Raw genomic sequence first — 17,844 nt, 5'->3', positions numbered from 1 at the left:
CAGGCTCCAAACTGAAGCCCTATTCATAGAATTCACTCCATTTTCCTTAAAATGATGTCAGAAGGGAGTTGAGAAAATCATATCATAAGATGAGCCACATTCATTGGTGAAAATTTTCCCTAAAAAAAATTGTAAAGGCATTCATTGAAGGGCTTGCAGTTTTGAGATTTTTGTAATAATAACTATGAGAGAAATAGAAATAAGTAAGATGTGATCCTCTTCTCAAATGACTCACTATCTGCAGGGGGAGACAGCTGTAAAAATTCCATGATGGCTCTAGACTAACTGTTTTAAGTGTAGTAGGAAGGGATATGTGTGGGCTGAGGGGTCTGAGAAAGCTTCTTGGAGGAGGAAAACAATCTAATGAGGGCTATCCATGGTAATGAAACCAATAGCTTCAGCCATTACATTTTAGCCATAGCTTCAGCACCACATTGATCAATGAGGTATTTGAGGAGTATTTGGCAAGCCAAGTTGGAGAAAAGTTCCTAGAAATGGAATGTGTTCATGCTATTTAGAAAAAAGGGACAGGCATGGTGGCTCATGCCTATAATCCCAGCACTGAGGGAGGCCAGAGCAGGAGGATTGCTTGAGACCAGCCTGGGCAACAAAGTGAGATTCTGTCTTTACAAAAATAAGTAAATAAATAAATAGTAGCCTGGCATGGTGGTGCGTGCCTGCAGCTACTCAGGAGGCTGAGCTGGGAGGATTTCTTAAGCCCAGGTGGTCGAGGCAGCAGTAAGCTGTGTTCACATCACTGCACTGCAGCCTGGATAACGGAGTGAGACCCTGTTTCAAAAGAAAACAAAAGGCAGGTGATTTGTTTCCACAATATGAGTACTTCAAGCTTTTTCTCCTCTCCTCTTTGTATTTTATTAATCTTTATGATTCCTGGTGGCCACTAGCAGGTGGGGACTCTGATTTAGGTACTGTCAAAACTATCTAGGTTTCAAGTAACAGGAGCCAATTTAAGAAAGCTCAAGCAAAAAATATATAGATTTATTAAGAATATGAATGTCTCATGGAACCCAAAGGGAGGAATATAGTTGAGTATCAGAAAGAAATTGCTCTGAAAAACTGGGAGATGCCCCTCATCTCTACTTCTCTCTCAACATCTCTGACTCTTCTCTTTACACAGCAATTCTCTCTGCTTCTTAGTCCATATAAAAACTATGACTGTTCCAGGGTGTCTAAGCTTTTACCATGTCCTTCAAAATCTTCCATTCACAGAGACTAAGTGTTTATCTCTGAGTTCTTATTTTACTCACATTCCCAATAAAGAGAATTTTTTTAAACTGACTTAAGCCTTGTCTCTCTTTGGTCCAGTACATTTTGTCTATAGGGTTGCCATCAAGATCCTATCCTTGTGGGTAGAAACGATGTTCTTAAAACATAAAAGGATTGCTCAAAACTGGGCAGATTACCCCCTGTCACCCTCAGCTCTCAATATAATAATCTATCCCATCCCAAGCTCCTGTTCTGCAGATGAATCACAAATCATCAGTTTAAGGAAAACTCAGTTATAGGAAGATATAAGAAGAAAAGAACACTGCTGATTTGGGATGCCATCATTTAACAAAACAGTGATATGAGCCTTCTCTTTTTCATAAACTCAAGCTTTGACCACATCAAACTTGTGTTTCCAGTTGCTCCTGCTGTGCATTAAAGTCTATTTCACTTGGTCTCAATAACTTCATCTTCTTCCAGTCTTATTATCCTGCCTTACTAATGTATGTATGATGCTTCTGAACAAGGCAGGTTGAGGAAGGCCTTAGCAAGTCCAAACTCTTGGTATTACACCCAAGTCCACCACATATGATCTTGCAATTAATGTTCCAGGCATTTATAACTGCTTCTAATTTCAGATGGAAGAAATCTCCCTTCCATCTGAACTTCCTTCCCATTAACTCCTACTCACCTGTTAGAACCTCGCTGACATGACCACCTCTCCCCAACTTCCAGAAGCTCTCTCTAAGAATGAGACTTTCTTTCTGTCTCTCTACTAAAATGGGATGATGAAAGTGGCTTACCTCAACACAAATTAGTATGCTGAGGCTGGATGCCTCCTTGCATAGCACCACCTTCCATTCTTCTCTTTTTATTGACTCACAAATTATTCACATATGCTAGACAATATTCTGAGCTCCCTTAGCGTAGCTCTGTTCTGTTTATCTTCATATTTATTCCCCTAAAAACACATGCCTTTGTGCAAGAAAGTGGCATAGCTTGGAGATTACGCACAAGACCTCTCCTGCCAGATGGACAAGTTGGGGTTCAAATCTCAGCTTGTCCAATCCTTAGCTGTAACCCTGGGCATGTTATCCTACCCTCTATGTCTCAGTTTTCAGGACTGTAAAATGATTATAATCATAAAACTTACCCGTAAGGGTTCTAATGTGGTGATTTAGTGAGATAATGCATGTAATACAGCAAGCCTCAACAAATGTTGGATACTATGCAAAAATCTTCTGAGCAGATTTTCTCTTTTACTTGAAGACTTAGGAGACACTCAACAACCAAAAACGTCTTGTTCAGTAGATGGGCCAAAGTGCAGATTGCCAGAAGGTTCTAGTTAATTAGAGAGTGTTTCTCTTACTACATTATTTTTTTTAAAGCTTTGATTTCATTCCCTTTTCCTAGATGGGGAAGTAATGGAAATCCAAACAGCTTTGATTTTTCATCTGGGGATCCTCTTCAACCACCATGAGACTGTGGGATGAAATGTGCACCCAGAGCTCGGATGTTGCAATTCCTGCTTGCCGGGCAAGCCTCTGTCCAGTGCATCCCAGAAAAATGCTCCTCTCAGAAAAATAGAGGAGCTTTTACAAAGTTCTAGAACTCTCAATTTTTCAAGTAGAACTCAGGGCGGAGGGGAATAACCTGTTCTTCTGAAAGAGACACAGAGATTAGGAAAGGAAATCTGCCTGTCTCAACACACATCTATGATTATGAGCTATAGGAATTTTGGATTTGTAAAAATATACATGTATTTTCTAAGTCTGCAGTGACAGCTCTTCTTTCCAGATCTTATTGAGGGTTGTTCTCTAGATGTCCCTACATCCTCTAAGGTACAAGGACTGAAGGCTTGAGGTTCCCCTGCCTCCCTTCTCATCCACCTTCTCTTGCTTTCTCTCCAGTTCCTCAGGCGCTTGCTCCTTGTTTCTTCTCTGTTTTCACCTCAGTTCTCTCTGCATTTTTCCCCTCTGCATCTTCTCTCCCTGCATCTCTCTTTTCCTCTTTCCTTCCTCCTACTTCCCTCTCCTTCAGTTATTTAAGAGGTGTGTTCATTCCTGATCATAGTCTATTCTTAAGAATAGGAGATGAGATGCATTTTCAGCTCCACAAAACCAGCCCCCTGGGCTGTGTTCGTCATGCGTGAGCACAGCTTTTGTGGGCAGGCAGATGCCCAGAGGGATTCTGGCACTGGACCACAGCAGAGCAGCTTCTTCCCTTCTCTGTAGAATTCGGACAATGTTGCTCCACCCAGAAAAGCCTGCATTTCCAGAGCTGCCACTTTTGGTCCCAGCCAAGCTACTCTTTAGGCTCTTTATTTTGAAATCGTGTCTTGTTGGATTCTCCAACAGTCTGTCTTGAAAGAAAAAAAAAAAAAAGAAGAAAAGAAGAAAGAAAAAGAGAGAAAGAGAAAGAAATAAAAAAGAAAGAGAGAGAGAAAGAGAAAGAAAGAAAGAAAGAAGAAAGAGCGAGAGAAAGAAATGCCCGATTGCCATCTACTGATTACTTATCTGGGAACACAATGGATCTCTAACATGAGGCAAATTACTATTTTAAATCTGCTGCCACTTTTCTAAATATTAGCATTAGAATTAAACAGAAATTTCTCCTACCAAAAAAAAAATACTAGGTTTAGGACCAAAGGGAGTTGATTCTGACATTCACTATCGTATTTTTAAAAATATTTCAATTTGGAGAAAATGAGATAGGGGATGACTGGGTACAGAAGAGTTTTTCTTTCTTTCTTTCTTTCTTTTTTTTTTTTTTTTTTGAAAGGGGTTGGGTCTGAAGCTGTGCATGTCAGAGAATTTACCCACGGGGATGGCAAACCTGCGACAGAGTCAATTTAGTTACAAGATCAAAATCTCTTGACTCACAGGAGACAGTGTTAAAAGGTTGGGAACAGCTACAGATCTGTTAAAATCATGCTTTTGCAGCAAAATCAGATTCTGAATTGCTTTACAGTCTCTCCATTTATAAAACCCCTTTCAAGCCGGCAGTTTTTGGTCCAAGCAGTCAGGATGTTTAGGAAGCCGTTGAGCCAAGGCATTGACTTCACACAGCCCTCCTCCTCTTTCCCCGCCCCAACTCCCAGCCCCTACCTAGGTCAGGTTCAGCTGCTTCAAAGACAAAGGAAAAAGTAAAGGCCCAGACAAGGACTGGTTTTCTGGTGCTTATAGAATGACAGGTTTCAAAACTAATACCCAATGCTCTCTTGTTAATACTAATAACAAGTTAACAAAGCTAATGAACACTTACTATGTGCCAGATATTGTACCAAATAGTCATAGACAAGTGGGCAAACCATGGCCCATGGACCAAGTCTAATCCACTGCTGCTTTTTGTGCAGCCATCATGCTCAGAATTGTTTTGACATATTTTTAAAAATTTAGAAGAAGAATATTTTATGACTCATAAAACTTATGTGAAAATCAAATCACAATGTTCATAAGTAAAGTTTTATTAGAATACTGTTATGTTCATTCATCCACTCAATGAACTGTGTTCATCTCTATTTATTATTTATGGCTGCTTGTGGGCTATGAGGGCAGGGTTAAGCAGTCGTAAGAGAAATCATATGACCCAGGAAGCCTAAAATATTTACTATCTGGACCTTTAGAGAAAAAGTTTGCCAATCCCATTTATGTACAGCACCTTGTTATTACAAATGCCTTCCAAAGTAGGGACTACGATTATCACCATTGCTGCAGGTGGAGAGGAAATGGAGGCTGGAGGAATCACTGAGCCTTAAGTAGTTTGCTTAATTTCCTCCTTGAAAAGTCTCTTTTAATGAGACGATTTTAAAAGGAAGCACTTCCTTAGGTGCTAGGGAGTAGTGAAAAGTGGCTAGACAAAGTCAAAATCCAGAAGAATTCCAGTCTACAGTGAAAGTCCTTTGTAACCACAGTTAGTGTAAATCTTTACAGCCATAAACACCTTTTGATTTATTTAGCAAACCCATACATAGAACTTAGTAGGTGCTATTCTCAGTACTGGGCAAATATTAACTCATTTCATTCTCTCAGCAACTCTGTAAAATAAATCCTGTTACTACCTCCATGTTACAGATGGGGAAACAGGGGCACACAGGTGATGGTAGGTAACTAGCAGTTATATAACTAGTCAGTGGAGAAACAGAATTTGCACCTGGTTGAATTTGGTTGGAATGCCATTGCTCTGCACCAATGTGTTCTGCGGTTTCTCCTCTCAACCTATCATTTGATTATTACAGCAATCCTGGGAGCAGAAGGATGCCCATTATTCCCACTTAACAGATATGTTAACTGAGGACCTATGAGGTAAATGACTGCAAAGCCATCCCCTGCTTACTTCACTCCACACCACTTTCTTCTTGCTTTTTGCCTTCAAGCCACTCTGACTTTATTTCAGTTTATTGCGCATGAGATTCCTTTTGCCGGCCACACTCCCTTCCACTTTTCACGTGCCTAGTTCCTTTTCATCTCTCATTCTAGATGGTCTTACCAAAAAACAGGTCCTGCTTTCTTAACAAACAGATTTTCACATAACAGTGTCTGTTTCTCTCACCTGCAAAAGTATGTGTTAAAGACTGTTAGGCAGCTACACAGTCACAAAGGATCAGGCTCCTTCTTCAACATGGCTTCTGTCTTGAAGTCCAGAAATGTTGCTCTAGCTCCCACCATCACATCTGACATCCAACCACTTAGTATGAAGAAAAGAAAGTAGAACAACCCCCCACTTTTACTCATATCTTATTGGCTAAGGTTTAGTCAGATGACCACACCTATCTGCAAAGGAGTCTGAAAGATCTAATCTTTTTTTTTTTTTTTTTTGGCTTTATGTCAGCTAAAAAGTAGAGTTCTGGTGGTGAATGAGAAAGGGAGGATGGGCATGAAATGGCAACTGTCATAGAACCTTGTATTTTTCCTTTATCACACTTCTCCAATTTGTAATTAGATCTTTATTTGTGTGGTTATTACTCAATGTCTTTCTCTCTCACTAGATCAAAACTGTGACCTGCTGATCCATTTCTGCTGTGTCCCCAGCACTTGTCACAGAGCCTGACACATTGCAGCTGATCAGTATTTTTTAAATGGCTGCTATATTAATCAGAGTTTTCCAGAGAGACATAACCAATAGGATGGATAGATGGATGGATGGATACATAGGTAGATAGATAGATAGATTAGACAGGCAGATAAATGATATATTACATAGATAAATGAATAGATAGATAGATGAACAGATAGATGAATAGATAGAGGGATGAAGGGATATATAGATGAATAGATAGATAATTAGATGCATAGATTAGACAGACAGACACATAGGCAGACAGATAGATGATAGATAGATAGACAGACAGACAGATAGATAGATTAGACAGATAGATATGGCTATAGAGATGGAACAAGAGCTAGAGATATATAGACATGTGAGAGGGGATTTATTAGAGGAATTGGCTCACATGATTACGAAGGCTGAGAAGACTCATCATAGGTCATCTGGAGAATGAGGAAGCCAGTGCCAGCTTCAGAATCCAAAGGCCAGAGAACCTGAAGCTCTGATGTCCAAGGACAGGAGTAGAAGGCTAGCCCAACTCCAGAAGAGAGAGAGCATTCACCTTTCCTCTGCTTTTTTGTTCTGTCCAGGCCCCCAGCTCATTAGATGGTGCCCACTCACATAGGATGAGGGTGGATTTTTCTTATTCAGTCCGCTGATTCAAATGCCAGTCTCTTCTAGAAACACCCCGCAGACACACCCAGAAATAATGCTTTACCAGCTATCTGGGTATACCTTAATCCAGTCAAATTAAGACCTAAAATTAACGATCACAGATGCCAAGCAGAGTCAAGATGCCAAACACTTATCCTGTTTCCCCAGTTTTAAGCCAAGGCATAAGCAAAGATTACCCTATCCTTGTCAAGCCACAAGGTAAGAGAATTCCAGGCAGAGCATAAAGGTGAACACTTCTTTCCTGAATCCCTGAGTAAAGTTGTTTTATCTGGTCAGTAATTGCCCACTTTCTGGGAAAGACATCCAATAAGAATGTGACCTGCCTTTATAGGTCCACAGCAGTGGCCTAACTTGGTAGCAATGGAACTGGTTTCCTGTGTGTAACCCTCTGCCCAAGTCATGCTTCACAGTTTTATTTCATGATTGCCAGACAATAGAGCGTGTAACCATAAGTCCATTATATGAGCACAATTAGCACCAATCCTCCTACTTTTGAGTGAGATCTCTGCTAGCCAAGGTCATTTTTCTAGCTTTCTCATATAGAAATGCCTTTTAGAGCCACATATAATTTTCATTTTGCAGAATGTTAATTAGAGGCATTTGTCAACTGTCTTCTATGTACCTGGAATGTCTAGTTCTTGGAACATACATGATCTCAGAGCCCTCAACAGCTATGAGAGATTGCCAGGGTAGCCAGTGGAAGAAACAAGGTTGTCTTTTCACCAAATAATTTCTTTTTTTCTTTTGGGCTCTTAGAAAGGGTAGATTTTAAAGATATTATTTTTGATGGAGGAATTCCTTTTGATGAAGGATGGAGGTGTGTGTGACAAGATCTGGTCAGTGGAATGTGGGTAGAAATAACATATGCTACGTGCAGACCTGGCTTTTTTTTCTCTGTCTTTCCCCCCATGGCATAGAAGCCATGGGTAAAGATGGTCAGGCTGTAACATGGAAGAAGCCTATACCCCTTGTATGTACATACATACCTCCCTGGGTCTCTATGCATGAGACATCTCAAATGCACCTCTTCAGATTCTCAAGGTCTCACTTGGACATATAGTCTTATGGCCCATTTTATGATTTTTTTTTGAGTCTGTAGGACCACACAGCCACCTTTCCTCAGGGCAGACAATGCAACAAGGCATCCTTATGCCCACTCTTCCTATACCTGCTACTTTCTCCTTGCTTTCACTCTTGTTACCTAAAACCATGCTTTCTAACAAAGCACTTCCACATAAACCTTTTCCTCTTCTTACTGTGGAACTCAGTTTAAGATAGACTACTGGGTAGAAAGCTGTCTGGTAGAGCCACCCAACCAGGAACTGAATTTTATGTGAGTGAGAAATTAATTCTGATTGTATTAAGCTATTGAAATTTGGGGTTTGTTACCCTAATAGATTACTCCATTTTACAGATAAGGAAGCTGAGTTTAAGGAATTGAAATAATTTTTGCATAGTCACACAGTTATGCTAGAGCAGGGAGTTCAAATCAAAGTCTGCTAACTCACAGTGATTTGTGGGAAATCACAATTTTCATAACCCATTTACAAAATGGTAACCTTTCGGAGGATGACTTCTTCATCTTTCTATCTTCCTCCCTCCAACTCTCTCTCATCCAAAGGTTCATGCATGATTTGCTTAGCCGAGCTGAGTCCAGAAGGTACTTGTATAGGCAAACTTCCCCTTTCCATCCATAAATGTCCATTGGAATACTTGGCTGTTTTTTAAAAAATAGGTTGGGTAGAGGGAAAGACTTTATTTGAGGACTATAGAAATAGGTGAGTGCGACTTTGAAGAGGTCTTAGGTCCTAATTTACAGATTAGGATTGTTCAGTCAAACAATCATTATGTACTATATGCTAAAAATATTTTTTATTTGACACATTCAGAAAAATAGGAAAAATAAAAAAAACTAATCTATAATATCAGAAGTTAAAAGAATTATTCATGTGAGAAGGAAAGAATTGCCTCTCCACTCCTTACAAACTCCAGCATTATAAGATTCACTTTCCAAAGAAGAGCGTTGTTAAAAGCATGGGGTAAACTTATTTCTCAATCAATCAATCAATCAATCTACCTATCTATTTCCTATTCACCCATTTATTTATCTATATATTCACATATACAATTTTGAGCAAGTTGTGCATCTACGTGCACTCTGAAACAATAATTGGATGTTACTCAAAATGGCTAAATATTCTTTTCTTAATTCCATATCATTAAAATGTTTCAATTACCATATATTCATTAATGCTTTCAACAGATATTTAGTGATCACTGTCTATGTGCCTGGTGTTTTCTTAGTGGTGAACAAGACAAAGTTTCTACTCTAGTGAACCATATAATAAAAATGTATATTACGATGCAATGTTTCATTATATAGATGTACCAGATTTTACTTAACCAATTCCCCAAAGATGGGCATTTTAAATTGTTTCAATTTTATTTGTTGTTACAAAAAAATACCATAATAAAAACACTTGCATATTTATCTTTACATAGTCATGCTATTATTTTTGTAGAGTAGAATCCCAGAAATAGAATTACGAGGTCTATTTCTGTAAGATTTTAATAGATACTGCTGAATTACCTCCACAATATTGTACCAATGTTTTAATACAGTATGAATTTGCTCTCCTCTCCCTCCTCTTTCCTGCACTTAATGTCATCAATGTTGGTTTTTGGTTTTTGGCCCATCTGTGTGGTGAAAATAATATCATAGTGTTTTGTACCTTTCTTTAATGTTAGTGAAACTGAGCACCATTGACATGTTTGTTGCTAGAGGTGTTTCTTCTAAAGGTGGCTGCCAATAGCATCTATCCCTGTGTCTATTTATTTATTCTTTCTTATGAAGAAATACCGAACTCCTACCATTGTGAACATCACAGGTATATTCCCTCATGGAGCTTCCAATCTAGTTGGGAAGACAGACTTTGACCAACGGTAAAATGACCCAGGACACATCCTATGAACATGTGGTGTCAGGTTCTATGGGAGCACATAACAGTCTTGGGTGAAAGTGAGCAGGAAAGCCTTCTTGGTAAGGAAGATGCTTCATAGCAGGAGGAATTGGCCATGTGGAGGCAGAGAGGGGAATTAAATTTCAGGATGAAGAAGCACTAAGCAGGAAGGCAATTCAGAATCTCCGGATTGGCTTTGTTACTTTACATATTTTTGTAAATGTAATTGCTTGTATATACAGACTGATGAGAAACAGGTGACATTAGGATTATAATAACAATTGTTAATTAATAGTAATAGTAACTAACTTTTTAAAATATTTAGTTTGTTCTAGATAATCTTATGAGCAATTTACATGTATTATCTCATGTAATCCCTTCTCCATACCTTGTTCTAGCTGCTCTTTTACTAGTCTCATTTAACTGCTCAGAAAATTGAGGCACAGCCAGGAAGTAGTGGGGCCTATTCTTTGTACTTGCATAGCAAGCGTAGAAAATTTCTATTTATGCTATATTCCCCTTGGTGTCCACTTTAAAACCTGGGCCTTCATTATTATTCAATCACATAATTGCTGTGCAGTGTCGAAACCATTACTCTGATCTGTAGAAGAATCTAAATGATTCTTCTAAATTAACTATAACGATACTTAACATTGATAGGTGACTTTCTGCATTGGTCAGGGGAAGTTGAGTAATACTTCGGTTGAAAAAAAAAGCTTCTAACAACAAAGCGTTAATTTATTTCTCACTCATGTTACATCTTGACTGGGCCGGGAGCTCTGTTCCATGTCTCCTTTCCCCTGGACTCCATGTCTCCTTGCTCCAACATGGCACACCTGTCTACAATCTCTGTGGCAGGGGAAGGAGCCACTTGCTTCCATTCAGCATTAGCCAAGGCAAGTCACATGATCATAGCTGAGCAGAGAACTGCAGTCCTGTCCTGGGCAGGGAAGAAGAGGAACAGGACCTTTTATGAACTATTCTAATCCATGTGCCAGTTTCTGTTCTACCTGCTTTACTGTAACAACTCACTTACTTGCCAACAACCCTATGTAGTAACTATGATTGCTATCCCCATTTTAAAGATGAAGTATCTGCACTTCTATGTTCTCTGAAGCCCTATTTACAAGAGCCAAGATATGGAATCAATCTAAGTGCCATGAGTGGATGAAAGGATAAAGAAAATGTTACATATAAACACAATGGAATACTATTCAGCCATAAAAAAGAATGGACTCCTGTCATTTGCAGCAACATGGATAAAATTAGAAGTCATTGTGTTAAGTGAAATAAGAAAGACAATTGTTGTATGTTTTCATTTGTATGTGGGAGCTAAAAAAGTGGATCTCACAGTGGTAGAGAGTAGAGTGTGGGTTATCAGAGGCAGAGAAGGGTAGTTTGGAGGGTGGATGAGAATTGGTTAACAAATACAAACATACAGTTAAATAGAAGGAATAGTTCTAGTATTATAGTATTAATATTCCATATATTACTGATATAATGTTGCATATCTAGTATTCTATAGAATAGTAATTGTAGTTAATAATAATTTATTGCATATTTCCAAATAGCTGGAAGTGAAAAATTGTACTGTTTCCACACAAACCAATGTTAAATGTTTGAGGTAATGAATATCCCGATTACCCTGATTTGATCATTCTGCATTGTATACAGGTATCAAAATATCACATGTACCCTCAAAATATGTACGATATTACATATCATTTTTTAAGATGACAAAATAGAGGGAAAGAAAGATTATTAAGTCACTTGCCCAGGATCACTTGGCTAGAAAGTGGTAGATCAGCTTTCTACTGAAGCAGCAGTCTCCAGAACCCATACTCTGAAATCACTGACTGTATTTACCTTACAGGGTTATTGTGAGAATAATAGATTAGACGGAACTTGGAAAGTGTAACTTACCATAAGGGAGCATTAGCACTATTGTTGTTGCCGTCAGTGATCCCTCAGTGCGCTGGTCTGAGGAAGTCCTCAGGTGAGGAGATTGATTTGACTCAGGCTCTTCAGTGGCCACCTCCCTCCCCTACTCTGCCAGAAAGACACAGGTTTTTGAAAAGGTGCCTTTTGCCGTGAATGATTCCCACACAAACAATCCTTTTCCAGTCTAGGTCCCATTAACCTAAACATTGTAGGCAAGTGCAGTGATTAGAATGAATCAACATCAGGCTCCGAAAGGCTGGCTCTGTGAATAAGTCATGTAGCACAATGTAAAGTGGGATAACATGTTGTAAATTAATGTTGTTAAAATGAATACTTGATAGCAATCCCAAGGAAGGCTATTTACCATCGCACTTGAAGAGACAGGAGCCGTGTGGAAGCCAAAGCAATTTGCATTGTGCAGAAACACTCAGGTTTGCCACTGCTGATGAATTATCAAACACTTCGGCTTCTTTCCATGTGCAATACTGTTTAATGTTTACCTAAAAAACAATGGGGCAGGAATGTGCTCTGTGTGCCTTGGGAATGACAAGAGACAGAGGTCAGTTGGATTCACAAAACCAAACAAAAGAAATCTATTTTAGTAGCCACCACCTTCTATGGGCTATCACACCTGGCTTTCATTCTCTCTTGAATTTTGGATGGACCATTCCATCCTGGAGTTGAGTGAACAGAGGCACTGTCAAGACATCAGCAGTCACCTGTTCTTTCCGTCCAAGCTTACTTTCCTGCTCTGGGTCCTCTGACGTTCCCCCTCCATTTTTTTAGGTGTTGGGATTTTTATGTGCACAATCGAGAGCTGATGAATGTGCAAGTCTTGGGCAAAAATCATCTTTGTCTCCTTTTACAATTTTTCACCCTAGGATCCTCAAGCTTACGTTGAATACTTTGAGTGCCACATAGAAAATGACACCCACTGTTTTTGACCTCCTCTTTTTCACCAAAAGTCAACATCCCCCTGTACAATAGCTTCAGAGTTCTGCTGCTTATGGGCATGATTTATTTACATGATAGGCCCATTTATCTTAGAATTCAACCATAAAGGAGACAACCGAAAGAAGGAGGAGAAGAAAAAAATTAAAGAGTCCTGGTGAGTTCACCCACAGTTCCATTCCATGTGGGTGAAAAGGGGAATAGGAACTTAGTTTCCACTGGGCATGGCACTTGCCTCCAAGCTAACTACTTGTCAGGAACCAGACCCAAGAATCCACAATCATTCCAGTGTTAGAAGGAAAACTTGATGTGTTGCACGCATTGAGCTTCTTCCTATGGGATTCTGAAAACCACAACTTGCTTTATATTTTAAGAGTTAGAAACTATACCCCACTGTAATGGTAGAATCCAATGATAAGTTAACATAATTTAAGCCCATTATTTTAAACTTAACTTTTAGCAGATTTTCTACCGTCTGGGAGTTGTTGCAGAAAGAACAAATGATTTCTCTTCCTGGCACTCCTTCTTCCTCCCTACCACCACTAAAAAGCAAATTCATGTGATACAGAATTGGGCAGCTCATTGTTTGATTTTTATTTCATGGAGACTAGGGTTTCTCAAACTTGAGTTATATAGAGACCCTTTTGAGAGGAAAAGAATTATCATGGATCTCAATGAGGATATAAAAGAGTTATTAAAATATTAATAAATGAACATAAATTCGGATAGAAACTCTTTGTGACTAAAACAATAAGTTTTAGTCAATTATGAAACCAAAACAAATTAGATACAAGCATCATTGCACATCTAATAAAATTCAAATGAACAATATTAAATAAAATGATGGATCATGTTGTCTGGCTGAAATGGAATCTTCTCTTTAAACATGACTGTTGCACCTTGGGCTTTGGTGCAAGTTCTCTTGGGGTAGGAGATCTAGGCCATCGTGTACGAACAATGCTCTCATCTCTCTTCTCTAGTTCTCATCACTTGGCATGAATTAATCATTTCCTATGAGTTTTTGCACTGGATCATTCTCTGTTCATTTCTGCAGAGAACATAAGTAGTAGTATTAGGAGCCCGCAGGAAGGCAAAATCATAAAAGCAAAGTCTTTTCTGAAATCACATGGCTGAACTCAACGAGAAAGTGGTCATGCAAATGATCCATAACATGCTCCTATTGATTTCCTCTTGCTTGTCTCTGACATTTCATGTGACAATGAAAATTTATTTTGGAGAGAATGTGTGTGGACCCTCAGGGGCTGAGGACTCTAGTTTGGGTGCAGTGTTCTAGATGTATTCTCTTAATGACCTTCTTATTTCCCCACCAGTCATCTTCCTTTGTCCCATGCACTATCAGAGCATGGTCAGTTTAAAGGATAGAGTTGGACAATCAGGAGACCTCAGCTCTGGTTCTAGTTGAAGCCTTACCTACTCTCTGACTGCAGTAAAGCCTCCTATTAGGTCTCTACCTGTCCAAGAAAAGCCACCATCATCTCTTGCTCCAATTGAAATGGCCTCCCAACTCACCAACCTGCTTCCATGCTTGGCCCCCTCTCCCATCCATTTCTCACCCTAGATCAGAGGGCGATCTTCTTAAATTGTGCATTAATCATGTAACTTTCCTGTTTTACACCTCTCCACTGAAGTTCCAATTTTATTTACAATAAAGTCCATGACCTAACATGTATGTCCATTTGTCACCCCCCCATTTTCACCCTACAGCAGAAAGTAATCTTAAATTATAAATTAGACATGTCACTTCCTCATTTAATACCCTTCCATTGAGGTTCCAGTTCTACTTACACCGAAATCTATGACCTACCAAGCTGTATGGAATCCAGTCCCACCTACCTCTCCAGCTCTGTCCCCCACCTCACTTCTTCACATTCGCCATGCCCAGCCCGAGTTTCATTTCAGTTCTTTAAATTGCCCAGCTCTCCTTTGAATGAGATTTTTGAATGGGCTTGTTGCTCTCCCTGAAACACTCTCTATCTCTACCAGTCAACTCCTCTTTTCCTGGTTTCTGATAATCTTTTAGAGCGTGTCTTAAATCCTACCTTTTCAGATCAGGCCTCTCTGATTACCCTACCTTGGTTAAATTTACCCCCAAATCTTGTTCTTTGGATCCACTTTTGTTGAACTCCATCAACAGTTTAGCTGTGTGATGTGAGCATCATTTCCTCTTTGGGTCTGTCCTCCTCCACTAGAACATCAGCTCCTTGAGGGCAGCAACATTGTCTGCTCTTTTATCACGGTATCCCCTGACACCTAGGACAGTGCAGGCATGGAGTCTATATATTGAATTATTGAATTAGTGTTGATGAAGGAATGACAGCCCTCTTTCCACTGGCTCATTTTCTGAACTTTATTTTCCTTAGCTATAAAGTGGAGCTAAAATCATCTGCTTTACTTGACCTCATTTATTTAATACAGAAAAGCTGGTTTTGTAGTTGGGCCCCATGCTTGGTACCAGGTATATAGAGTGTACTGAAAAAAGTTCAAGGGGTCTCAAAGAGAGTCAAGTGCTGGAGATTTGGTATCAATAGCCAGGCAGAACGTGCGGGGAGTCAGGCTGACTGCCTGAGAGCTCCACCCCTTGGGCACTAATAGTCCAAAGCCCCAGGAGCCTTTCTCTCCTGCCAGGGCTGGTCTGGGGGGCACTCATTTTACATGTATTCACTGAAGGATCATGTCAGGTACTTAGCAGCTCTAAGTCTTTCCACCATCTTTGCACTTCATCTTTTATGTAACATAGCTTCTTTCTACTTTTATTCTGGAGATCCTGATGGAGTGAGTTTTGCTTGATTCATCAGTGCATTGATTAGGGGCACACATGATGAGCACCTTCTATGTATCAAGCACTAGGATTGTGAATTTTGCTTCTGCTACCACTGAGACAACGCAGCGCTGGCCCTAACGTTGGGGCTTGATGTTCTAGTTGCTTTTCTGAAGTCCACCTTCCCTATAGAACTCCGTGGTATCATAGCCGTGTGGTGAGCTGGAGCGGAATTTAGGAACTCAGGCTTCTTACCTCATTCTACAGCAATAGTGTGACATTGGGTGGGTTTCTTAACCTCTCTAAATCAAGGATTTCCTAACATGTAAAACAAGGCTATAAATTCCCACTCCACCCACTTCTTTGAGCTCTTTTCAGACTTGAGATAATGAGCATGAGGGAGCTTAAAAGAAGCATAGAGCAAAATGAAAATATAATTAACTCAGTGATTGTAAAATGCCAAAAGAGGTAAAGATAAGGAAACTAATGCTGATTACATATTTACCCTGTGCTTGAGGCTTTGCTAGATGCTTCATGTGTGATACTCTGTCACAAAAAGTCATTTTTCCTGGAGAGGAAACTGGGACCAAGAATGCCAGGTCACTTCTTCAAGACTGTTCAGCCAATAAGCAATGAGCTTGGCTCTCCCACCAGATCTGGGTGACTTTTAAGGCCAATATGCCCACTGACAATGGAACATTGTGTGTCATTGTAGAGGGTTGTTCAGCCTCTACCTAAATGCTTCCATATGGGTGTGGTCTGGTTTCCTTGGGGTCCTTACGCTGGGGACAGATAGGATGGACCTAAGATCAGAATATCTCTCTATTGGTAATGTTAGATCTTTTGTCCTCCCTCCATCCAACTGGAAGTGCCCTCTAGACATCATGAGTTTGCTGGCAATCTGGGGAAGGTCTTAAAAAATCTCTTTCTTGGCCAAGTATAATGCCTCAAGCCTATAATCCCAGCACTTTGGGAGGCTGAGGAGGGAGATCATCTGAGGTCAGAAGTTTGAAACCAATCTGACGAACATGGCAAAATTCATCTTTACTAAAAATACAAAATTAGCCGGGTGTAGTGGCGCATTCCTGTAATCTCAGCTACTCAGGAGCCTAAGGCAGGAAAATCACTCGAACCTGAGAGGAAGAGATTGCAGAGAGCCAAGATCATGCCACTGCACTCCAGCTTGGGCAATAAGAACAAAACTTTCTTCTCAAAAAGGTCCCTGTTTACTTTCAGACAACCTAAGTTGCCCCAGGTTCTGGTGGTAGGCCATCAGCTTCACAATTCCAGAAATGCCTCCTAGTCTGCTGAAAGTTCCAGCCCGTTGACAACTGCTTTCTGAATTCTGAGGACAGCTCTCTATCCAGTAGGTAACAGAATAACAGGGTAGAGGCTGCATCAAGAGAGATGAAGCCTGAAGCAATTTGGTAGCAGCTAACACCCCAAATACCCTGAGTTTCATCTGTATTCATTCCCCCCAGTGCTGTGGACAGCTCCTCTGGACTCCAGTTTATCTCAGCCTCAAAGCTAATAGAGTTAAACCAGCTGGTCAATTTAAACAGGAGCCGAAGCAATGAGATGTTACTGTATTCTGAGATGGTGTTAATAAACTTTAATAGATTTCAGCTAACAATTTGGTATAAATTAGACATTGCACTGCTGCTGAGGTAATAACTTTTGGCATTAAATAACAGAAAATCAAGCTCTGTGATGTGCTTCAAAAGCACCTTCATCAAGCCTCCGAGATTCAGGCAGATTTCACTATCGATCACTGCTTACTCTTCCCCAAGCGTTAAGGAAACAGCAAACTGCTCCAAAATACACCCCCTCAAAGGGGCCCAGATTTTTTCTCCCACCTGCTCAGCAACTCATTTACATTACAGAACCATTGGGCTTGAAATGGGTTCAAGGTGGCTGAAAGACTTCTAAGGATGAGTCAGGAGCCAAGATGTTAGACAATTCCCTTGAGAGCTCCCAAGCACTTGTTCATATTTTTCTGGATCCTTCCAAAATTTCACCAGCTGAATAAAGTCATTCCCATTAGATTGTTTAACAATGGTTCCAACGTAAGCTCTGTGATGAGCATGGGTTAGGTACTAGAGTCAATGGAGTCTGTGGCAAGAGGCCTGACATGGCATTAGGAGAACTTGCTCAGGTGTTGGCTATGGCACTAATGATCTACATGACCTTAGGCAAGTGATTTAACTTCCCTGAACCAGAGTTCCCTCACTCCTTGCCCTGAAAGGACATGAGGAGGGAGGAAGT

The 17,844-nt window shown here is 40.0% G+C and overlaps 1 long non-coding RNA gene across 2 annotated transcripts; it reads right to left on the bottom strand.

The window, feature by feature from the left end:
• Nucleotides 1-8,940: 8,940 nt before the first annotated feature.
• On the bottom strand, nucleotides 8,941-16,237 carry LOC118149668 (uncharacterized). Of its 2 annotated transcripts, none has more exons than XR_004737225.3 (4): nucleotides 16,085-16,237; nucleotides 12,214-12,349; nucleotides 11,832-11,957; nucleotides 8,941-10,848 (listed from the first exon to the last, which is right to left on the bottom strand). It is a non-coding gene; the product is annotated as an uncharacterized LOC118149668 (long non-coding RNA). The 2 variants fall into 2 exon arrangements; XR_004737226.3 differs by having other exon boundaries at nucleotides 11,832-11,952.
• Nucleotides 16,238-17,844: the final 1,607 nt, after the last annotated feature.

This window comes from Callithrix jacchus, chromosome 20, assembly GCF_049354715.1.
Source record: "Callithrix jacchus isolate 240 chromosome 20, calJac240_pri, whole genome shotgun sequence".
In the NCBI taxonomy this organism is placed as follows: domain Eukaryota; kingdom Metazoa; phylum Chordata; class Mammalia; order Primates; family Cebidae; genus Callithrix; species Callithrix jacchus.
The sequence above is the reverse complement of the archived record's forward strand: the minus strand, read 5'-3'. Positions and strand labels throughout refer to the sequence as shown.